General features: G+C 31.9%; 1 long non-coding RNA gene across 1 annotated transcript in view; it reads left to right on the top strand.

Moving 5' to 3' along the window:
- Positions 1 to 2,644: 2,644 nt before the first annotated feature.
- The window catches only part of LOC112208590 (uncharacterized), a 63,806-nt gene continuing 56,146 nt past the window's right edge, over positions 2,645 to 10,304 (top strand). Inside the window, exon 1 of the long non-coding RNA XR_002943054.1 lies at positions 2,645 to 2,742. This is a non-coding gene — a long non-coding RNA (uncharacterized LOC112208590). The remainder of the gene's footprint in view (positions 2,743 to 10,304) is intronic.

Genomic DNA, 10,304 nt, shown 5'->3' with positions numbered 1-10,304 from the left:
TATATATAAATAGTTGTTCAAGTTTATTTTTTATTTTTGCGCCGCTTGAGAATAGATTACAAACGTCGTATAACCTTATCCATTAATACTGTAGTATATATTTCCAAGGAAGAAAGGTATGTTTTGTATTTCAAAATAAATTAATTTAACATTGATATGTTTACCTTATCTATAACCCACATTCTAATTTTCTCAATAACTTCTTTAGATTAACTGAATAAGTCTCCATGAGCACAGGTAATAATAAATAAATGCATAACCAACTAACTAAAGTAGTTAATTAACAATGAAGAAAGGAATGTGGATAAATTGTAGAATTAGATAAGCAACATTTTGCAACCAACATAGTAATAATTGATTTGGGCAAGAATTTAAACAGAAATTTGATAATCGCATGGGGAAAAAAGTCAAGCAAATTGAGCAAAATTGACATTACCAGAGAGACATCACGTACCTCCAGATAAAGTACCCTAAAAAAAGGACACAACAAAGTTTTTGTGGTATTTCTACTGGGGAAGCATAACTCAAACTTAATCATAAAATAATATTAAATCATTTATTTTTTTAAAAGAAACTTGTAGCAACATCAATTCAGCTGTTATCATCCTATTTTCTAGGCCTAGCACCAGAGACACTTTCCAGAGAAGAATTTGACTTTTCTTTTGCCCCAGACTGGAAAGCATTTAGCATCACGCTGGATGCAGATTATGACTGAGCTCTGGAAGAATTCTTTAAGGAATCAGAGTGGTAGTTGCTTATAATACTCAAGGTCTGTGACTTGTAGGCCTTTTCCTCAACTTGGAGAACGTAAACTAGAAAATAGGAAATCAATAGTTCCTAAAAATAGGCATATATTGCTAGCCATTTTCTCATTAATAATTGTTCCAGAGACAAAAATTTCAACCAAAATTTGCTCAAGCAGCATGTTGTATAGATGGAGAATGTATATGATTCTACCCGTCTGTCAAATTCATAAGCAAAACGACACTCTGCCATGCGAATTAAAACAAACATGCAATGCAGAGAGTGGTTAACTATATTCTCCCCTTCGAGTATATCATAGTCTTATGCACTTGAAAGGAGGATATCACTAAAATTATTTTGAAAATAAAAGTAGATCTTTCCAAATCAACATTCTTGTGTATTTATTGAACACCTGCTTACCTGTCAGAGGACTGTAAACTGTACTGACATCACTATTTAAACCAATTACAGAGATTACCGTTGGAAGTGGACAATCAGTTCTCACCAAATACTCTGAGTTAATATTCAAGTCAGCTCATACTTTCTAAGATTATTAAACTAACATCTTCCTACAAATAGCTTATTCTCATCTTTCATTAGGAGGAAAATTAGTCCTGAGTCCTCCTACCTCCCGGTACCTATCACTCACCTCTTAGTACAATGTTAGATCCTGGGTCCTTCTATCTTTCTGTACCTGTCACACTTATTTGTCATGGTTTGGTAGCGCTTAAGAAAATAATAGAATACAGGTTGCCTCTGTTTTATATTTATAATGAAAACTGCATTGTGAGTCTGGTCACCTGTCAGTTGTACAATACCGCCTTCCTATATGATTTGGGGGATCTAAATACTGACTATGACCTGCTGAGATTTGGGGTTGTGTAATTTTTTTTTCTGCTTCTTTGGCTCTCTCTGGGTCTATTATGACTTGTTTGTTCTCTGTCTGTCCTCTGCCTGTCACTCAAGACTGAAACGACACCTCTTATGCTAAACTGATAACATCAGTATGTGCACCTTTCCTGAAGTTTAAATATAGACCTCATGGCTATACTGTATTTTTAATAGATAAAAATTATTCATTCACTGTAATTACTAAGTGAACTTTTAATACAGGCCATTTCCCTTCTTACCCTCACAGCAATTACCCGCTGTACATGACTGAAAACAATAGCATCCTTTTAAAACCAAAATGGCGATTGATACATATTAGATGCAGAACTATATTGTTTGCAGGTTAGTAACTGTGGGAAGACTGTATTCTTATCTGTTTAATTAATGATGTAGGCTTTTATATTTGGTTTTCATAAGAAATCTGTTGCCTGGTAACAGATTTGCCTGTGGGCTCCCAGAAGAAGCTGGGCTTTCTAAGCAAAGCACCCTGTTGTCTTATAAATAGGGCAGTAAAGCTTGCTCAGACATGCCTTAGGCATTCAGCAGTTCTTTTCCTGTACAAGTATCTGATTCCAGCTGGGAGGTTTCCTTCACCAGACACACTCAAGTGGACAAAGAAAAAGAATAGCCCCAATTTCCATTTTAGCCTAATACTATGAAGAAGGAGAAGAGACCAGAGAGATATTTGTTCTCATTTCCCAAACTGGCAAAATAAACTACTTTAGAGAAGTATTAATTAGCTGAAAATAAAAATCAATTATAATTCCTGGACAATTTAGCTTTAGGACAAACTAAAGCACAGTGGGACAATGGCAAGCAGTGTAATCAAAACAGAAACACTGAAAAAAATCCTATTTATAAAAATGGATTCTATAAGTTATGTATCTCTGAGCACAAGAAAAGGTTTTGTTCAGTCGGGGTAACTATCCCCTAAGCTACCTTTTATCACTTGTATGAAATTACCTTCTATTTTTTTCTGTACAACTATTGGTTGGTTTGCTTGTTCTCTATGCCAATACAAGTTCCAAGAGTGTAGGATGCTTTCCCTGTTTTTCTTCATCTATGCTCACAATACCTAGAACAGAAGATGACACAGGTATGTGCCCAGTAAGTGCTTTCTGAATAAAAGTACTTTAAATAGTCTATGAGCTCTTTAAGGACAGAGGCAATGTAAAATTCCAAGGTTTTTTAAATTGGTTTTAGTTTTGTTTTATTTTTAAATTTTCACTGCCCAGCACATGATTGTTTTTCAATTAAGTTCTATTAAATGAATGGTAGCATGAGTGAATGGATGGATAGCTGAGTGGGTGGAGGGATGGATGGATGGATGGATGAATGGATGGATGGGATGAATGAATAAATGAAGAAATAAATGAGTGAATGAAGAAAAGAAAGAAGGAAGGAATAATGAAACCTCTTTCCTGGTGAAAACTGAGTTAAAAGCTACTAACATAAAAGGACACCATCTAGTGGTGACTAAATAACAACAGGTGAAAGTAGAAAGCAGACAGTACTGAGGACGTGCTCGAGAAACCAATTTTGACATAATCACTAAATGACTGTGGGTGGGTGGAAGGATCAAAATTGTTGCCATATATTCTAAGAATTTACTATAATTCATATAATCACTAAAATCTGTTTCAAATACGTATTTTTACCATTTTAAATTTAGCTACTACTTACTGAGTGCTTAATATATTCTAGGTACTATTTTCAAATTATTTCTAATCTTTAACATATATCTTCTTTCATTCACACTGAGAAAATTAAGACAGGCAAAGACTAAGAGATTTGCAAAGCCTCCATATAAACTAAGTAAAATATACCTGTGCTATGTAAAATATACCCATGTTTTGCAAAATAAATTGAGGAGAAGCATTCTATATATATATGTATTTAAATGATATCAAAATCCAAGTAAATGTTAAGGGTCTAAAGTAAATTTAATATTTAGAATTTACCTGCAACATTGAAAAAATATTGACCATAAAAATGCTAAATCTTTCTTTATCTTAATACCCTGGAATATTTACTTAAGAAGGCAGAAAAATCTTACAAGAATTATATACTAGGTAAGCATGTGTGATGTTTTGTTACTGTTGTTATTGTTATTTTTGTTTTTTGGTATAAATAGTAAAGATTTGATGTCTACATGAAGTACACATAAAAAGTTTAGTCAAATTTTTGGCAAATTAGAGCATTTATTAAGAATGGTTAAAGTCTCAATTATAGAGTATCGAATTTTGGGGGTACTATTAAATATTTCAATACTACCTTCAATTCCTATAATTACTGCTTAGAGATTTACTAGCAGTTATTTTGTAAAGGGGAGGAGCTTTATAAACAAATGTAAATGACTTTAATGTATCCTATGCTAGCACCACAGCAATGATTTATATTAATATCACTTGTGTCTCAAAGTAAATAATACCTTCTTTTTCTTAAGGCAAGAGTTATTTCTTAAAGTACATTTGTATTTCTAAGCTATATAATTGGCTCTGTTAAAACAGTGGAATAGAAAGAAGTGAAAAATTAAACTCATTTAATAGAAAATATTTTCTCTGTTCTTGAAAATATCTAATCACATCATATATACTAGTGTTGCAACCTGCATGAAGTAGCAAGTAAAATACCCATCTTTCTTTCTATACATTTATAATAGTTCACTCCCAAAATAGCCATTTTGTTGCAGCTGTCATGTTGGAAGCACATCAACTTACTAGCAAGTCTAGGAGGGGATAGTAAGAAACGATGGCAAAGCAATGGTTTCAGAAATATAATGTCACAGATTGAGCCACGTGAAACAGAGCAACCCAACTCATTTAATGTAGTATAAGTAAAACTGTTTTATATAAATTTATTTCTTGAAATTCAACTCTTGATTTTGAAGCAAAGCCCATAATCTAAAACTCAGTACCCTCTAAAATGTTATAATACTTTATCATTTATACCATCTGGCCCTTCTGAAAATAGGAGTCTTTCTTATTCCTGGAACTCATAAATCTGTTCATTCAAATATATATCATCATTAATAAGTAATTAATAAATATATATCTATCAAATAAGACTGAAAGTCTTCATTTGCTTTTATTATGCCCTTAGTGATACATCTTTGTAATGCTAAATAAGCTGCCACAGTAGTAGTAGCACTAAGTCATGGTGGTTAAGCATGCAGACTAGAATCAGGCTGCCCCAGTTCTAGCACTTGTTAATATTGTGACCTTAGCATTACCATTTTGCATTTTCACAGGCTCATAAAATTAAGATAATAAAAATATATCTGTCTTATGGGATTGCTCTAGAGATTAAGTAAGACCAATGATGTGAGGTATCATTATTAGCTAATTTCAATAGAATAAAAGTAGCATATAAAATATTTTTGGTATATTCTACAGAAAATAAACTTACTCAATTTAATCTAACTGAAATTTTACAAAAGTCATGGGCCTTGTAGTTTACTTCTCATGTAGATACCAATCAAGAAGCAATTTGTCAAGAAAATAGCATGAGCTAGTTCTCTTAGAATCTAGATACCATATAAGTGCATATATGAGTTCAATAACAAAAAGTACCAATACTCAATTTTATTATGATTGAGCTAGAATTGTGAGCCCATTTTTCACAGAACAAAAACAGAAGTCAGATAGGAAGAGTAATTGTAAATGAAATAAGCATTTCACAGAGATCACTTAGATCAAGGACAAAACAAAATTCTAATACCTGGTACCAATTTTCTGAACTTTAAATAAAACCAATTTTTTATACTGGGCCATGAATATTTCTTCCAAAGCATATTTCCTCCAAAAATATTTTCTCTGAAACAATAATAAAAGGCAGGGAGCCAGGCATAGTTGTGCATTTTTAAAACTGTCAAGTTGTAACTTAAAAGAGTAATCCAAATTAAAAAGAGCATTTCAGAAAAAATAGTTTATCAATCCATAGTTAAGTCTCTTCTCTAGTCATCTACAGATGAATATTTTGGAAAATATCAATTCTTTTCAGTTATCAGATCCTTGATTTTAGACAATACTTAGTATTTGCAGACATTTATGCCAGTTCACTTGTTCGACACAGAAGGCTAACAGACCACCAATATTCATGGTCTTCTACAGTACAACATTTGCTGTCTCTCTTGTATCTAGATGGTGCTATGTGACTAATTCTGGTTAATGAAACATGATCAGAAGTGATAAGTGTCAATTACAGACTGTCATTATTAAGTATACGTGCTCTGCTCTCATTTTTAATCAATTTAAAAACCTAGTTTTACAGATGGTAGCTTCACAAAATGAATGAAGCCTGAATTAGTGAGAGACATCATGTGAAAGAGAGCCACCCTGTTGAGCTACTTGATAAGAACATCAGCATTGGAATTTATATAAACAAAAAATAAAATTTATCATGGTAAACACTTTAATTTGCAGCTTGCTTCTTTAAAAAAGTTAGTCTACCTGAATAATAAAGATGTCTAGACATTTCAGAGACTTTGGAGTCAATTTTCATATAAAATTGATCAATTATTAACAAGAAAGTTGTTCCTAAGGAACATCATAGGAATAAAAGACCTGTTCTTTGATATGAATTTCTCTAGCATCTTTCCTCCTTTGTATGTCAGGCTTCATTTCATAAAAGTTTTGAAAATTTATGTCTTCGTTACTAAGTATATATATTCAGACTCTATCTTTTAGGAGCTCAGAGACATGTTAAAGAGATGCTGGAAGTACACACAAAGGGCATAGAAGAACAGAAGAGTTGAAATTTCAACCTTCTTTGGTGTATCAGGGAAGTTTTCATCTGATAGTTAATTTTTAAGCTAAAATCTATGAACAGGAGTTTGACAGATGGCCAAGAGGAGTGATAGATATTTCAGACAGATGGAACCATATGAAAAATGACAGAAAATTAGAAAAGGAATGGCATGGAGATAAGTTCAATAAGGATAAAGTCTGGAGTTCTGGTGGGTAGTACTGGGGAGGGGAAATAGAGAGGTAGAGAAGTGAAGGTATGGTTATCAAATTAACTGGCTAGATTGGAGTCAGGGTTGTAAGATGGCATAAGTCTTACTAAAAAATTTATTTCCACAGACCTTATATAAGTTTCTTTTATAGTTCATGAAAGGTACTTCTGTAGCTACTTGGTCCATTTGTCTGTCTTCCAATATGAGATAATTCACATTAAAGGCTCTGAAATTATCACTTGTGTATTCATAATGATATACACAATGGTCAGTTGCTCAGTAGATTAAAAATGTTGAATAACTATTTCTTCAAAAAATGGATTTGATGTGTCATACAACTGGATTTTGAAATAGTCTAAGTGATTATAGGAGTTGGAAAAGAGGGAAAACTGTTCAAATATGTACCCAAGTCCTCTTCAAAAGAAGGTGAAAACACTAGAGGCCTATCTACATGACCTAAGATGATGGAAAGTAGGAGGGAACATGGTCATAAAGTATATTTACAGAGGAAAGGCTATTTTAGGAAAAAATAAATACAAACCACAAAATTTCAGTGGAGCACTGGAAGACAACTGCTTTTCCTGTTGTACTAGGAAATGTTGGGAGAAGAAAGGGCAGATTGGAAGGAAGAGGAGGATGGCCAACTCCTAACTGCTAGTTAAAAGTGAAGAGAGGTTCTGTGGACTTTTTGAGGTCACAGGCTAGATGAGTGTTCTAGGAAAAGAATGATATGTGAGAGAAACTCTTGTAAATAGGACAGGAATTCCAGAGGATACAGTGGAAAATGTTAGTTAAAGGACAGTACAAGGAGTTAAAGCAAAGTACAGGGAGTGATAAAGTTCGATCCAATGGCAATGAGCATATTCTAGCAACACTTCTTGACTTTTCAAGAATAAATCATTTTGAAACCAACTGCATAACATATTACATCAAATGTCACCCTTGATCAGTGTGGAAACTTTGAAAACTTAATTGAAGACGGATTTGGTACATGATCCTCCATTATGTATATTGTTTTATTGTTTTGTGTGATTCTGGAAGATCAATGTTTCACTTTATCTCTGTGGTTATGCTAGCACACTTGCACACCACAATGTGACTACTATGTCTTCACCATTAAACATGAGGCCCTTTGAAGACAAGGCATGTACTTCACTCACCATTACCTACTTTTCACATGAATAATGAAAGTTGATTCCTTAGGATTACTGATATTAAGAAAAGTTATGATTAAAAAGTAAACTCACACTTACTTCAAGTCTCTGTGTCATTTATACAATGGAGATTAAAAAATTGAAGTATTTCAATTAATTTTATTGAAACGGAAATTTGAAATAATTTTTTAAAAAGATTCCTTGTTCATTTGTCTATAAATATCATTTTCTGCACAGTGCTTGAAAATTTAGCCATGTTTATGAAATAATCACCATGAAATGAAACACCTGCTGCATTTTTTCTAAAGTACAGGGGAATGATAAGTCAACCAGATAATTCAATTGACCAATTTTTTTGACATCAGCAATGATAGATTCTTTTTTTCCCATGATGTTAGAAAGATGCTGATGAAGTATATATTTCTTTTGAAAATTTAAGACATGAAGTTCTTATAATCAACTAATATTATGAAAAGTGCATTTTCCTGTATTGCAAAGGCTCTTAAATTCAAAATTCGAGATAGCATGGTTAATAAGAGAACTAATTGTGAATTTAGCCATGTCTTTTCAGAACTGACAGCTTTGCCTCTTCTAATCAAGTACTTGGTTTCGCTACACTGTCAATCCAAAAAAAAAAAAAGATAAATAAAAGAGACAGTGTCCAGTTTCTATATTATTAATTTACAATACATGGCTAAAAGTTTTATATAAGAATCTTAAACAAAGGCAAAAAAAACTCTGATTAAGCAGATTAGAAATAATTTATGGCAGATTATAATAAAATTGTATGATAACAACTGACAATATTATGGAATTGATAGTGTTTTGTTATAAGTGAAAGTAGCCATAGATTCTCTCTCTTTTAAAGGCTGCAATGAGATCATTTAAATCAGATTGTCATGTGGCCAACTCACCATCTACAAGACTATAATCCTATCTAAATGTGCCACAATAGATATCACCATGTAATTATTAAATCAATAAACTAATTTCCCCCTCAAAAATAGAAATTATGTTAATTCTTATGATATAGTGCCAACAAATGTAAGTTTCTGCCTTAAATAATAAGTAATAGACAAATGATTAAATTATTTTATTATTTTATTATTTTTACATTTACTCCTATAGTTCAGCAATTATATAGTACTGAATCTTGTTTCTAAGAAAGGAACAATTACAATTTAACTGCCTAATTAAATGTTGATTCAGAGATTTTAGATTTGATAAATTATTATTACTATTTGTAGAATATAAGTAGTTCCTATATTTTTAAGTGTCAGTTTTATTCATTAACTCTTATTAAATAAGTACTTACTAAGTATCTACAAAAAATTTATTAAAATATATGGAAATAATAAATTGGCAGATAAATGTATTTCATTTTATGATTATTTCATAAACATGGCTAAATTTTCATGCACTGTGCAGAAAATGATAATATATTTATAGACAAATGAACAACATACTAAAATATGGTGAGATTCACTATATTTGATTGTGTTATAGGAATCAAATATTTAAATATTTTTTTATGTTAAAAAAGAAGATATAAAGCAAGTGGCAACTTTTAAAACCTTTTTTAGATTTAGCATATATTTATACAATCATCTAGATCAAGATTTTGAACATATTCAGCACCTCAGAATATTTTCTGGTGTCCCCTGGTGTCCTACTCATTAATTACCTACAAAGGTAGCTACTATTCTGATTTATTTTTACGGTATATTAGTTTTGCTTATTCTTGAACTTCATGTACATGAATTTATGTGATATGTACTCTTGTATCTGGCTTTTTTTCAACATAATGTTTATGGGATTTCTCTTGTTGTTGCATATGGTAATAATTTATTCATGTCATTGTTCCATAATTTTCTGTTTTATTAATATGTCACATTTTATTTGTCAAGTTTGCTGGCATCAGGCATTTGCTATTTGCAATTTGTCTTTAGCTATTACGAAAATAAGTAGTCATGCGTATTCTCACACTTTTTTTTTTATAGACAGAATTTTACTTTGTCACCCAGTTGGGAGTACAAAAAAATGATCACAGCTCATCACCATGTCTGGTTAATTTATCTATGTTTTTTGTAGAGGTGGGGTCTCACCATGTTGTCCAGGCTGACATTGAACTCCCGGCCTCAGGTCATCCTTCTGCCTTGTCCTCCTAAAGGTTTGAAATTATAGGTGCAAGCCACTGTCCCTGGCCTCTTGTACCTATTTTTGATGAAGATATACACTTATTTCTGTTAAAAATACACCAGGCAGTACAATTCCTGGGTCAGTTCATAACATAAACCTATGATCAAGTTTTAGGTACTATGAAGTGATTTTCCAAAGTAGTTTCGCCAATTTATACTCTCACCACCTATATATAAAAGTTCCACTTATACCATCCTCTTGTTATTTCTTGTTATTATTAATCTTGTTTTAAAAAAATTTTTAACTTTTATTTTAGGTTTAAGAGTACATGTGCAGGTTTCTTATTTAGGTAAATTTGTGACTTAGGGATTTGGTGTACAAATTATTTTGTCATCCAGGTACTAAGTATAGTACCCAAT

Source organism: Pan troglodytes, chromosome 1, assembly GCF_028858775.2.
Source record: "Pan troglodytes isolate AG18354 chromosome 1, NHGRI_mPanTro3-v2.0_pri, whole genome shotgun sequence".
NCBI lineage: Eukaryota > Metazoa > Chordata > Mammalia > Primates > Hominidae > Pan > Pan troglodytes.
This window is presented reverse-complemented; position numbering and strand designations above follow the sequence as displayed.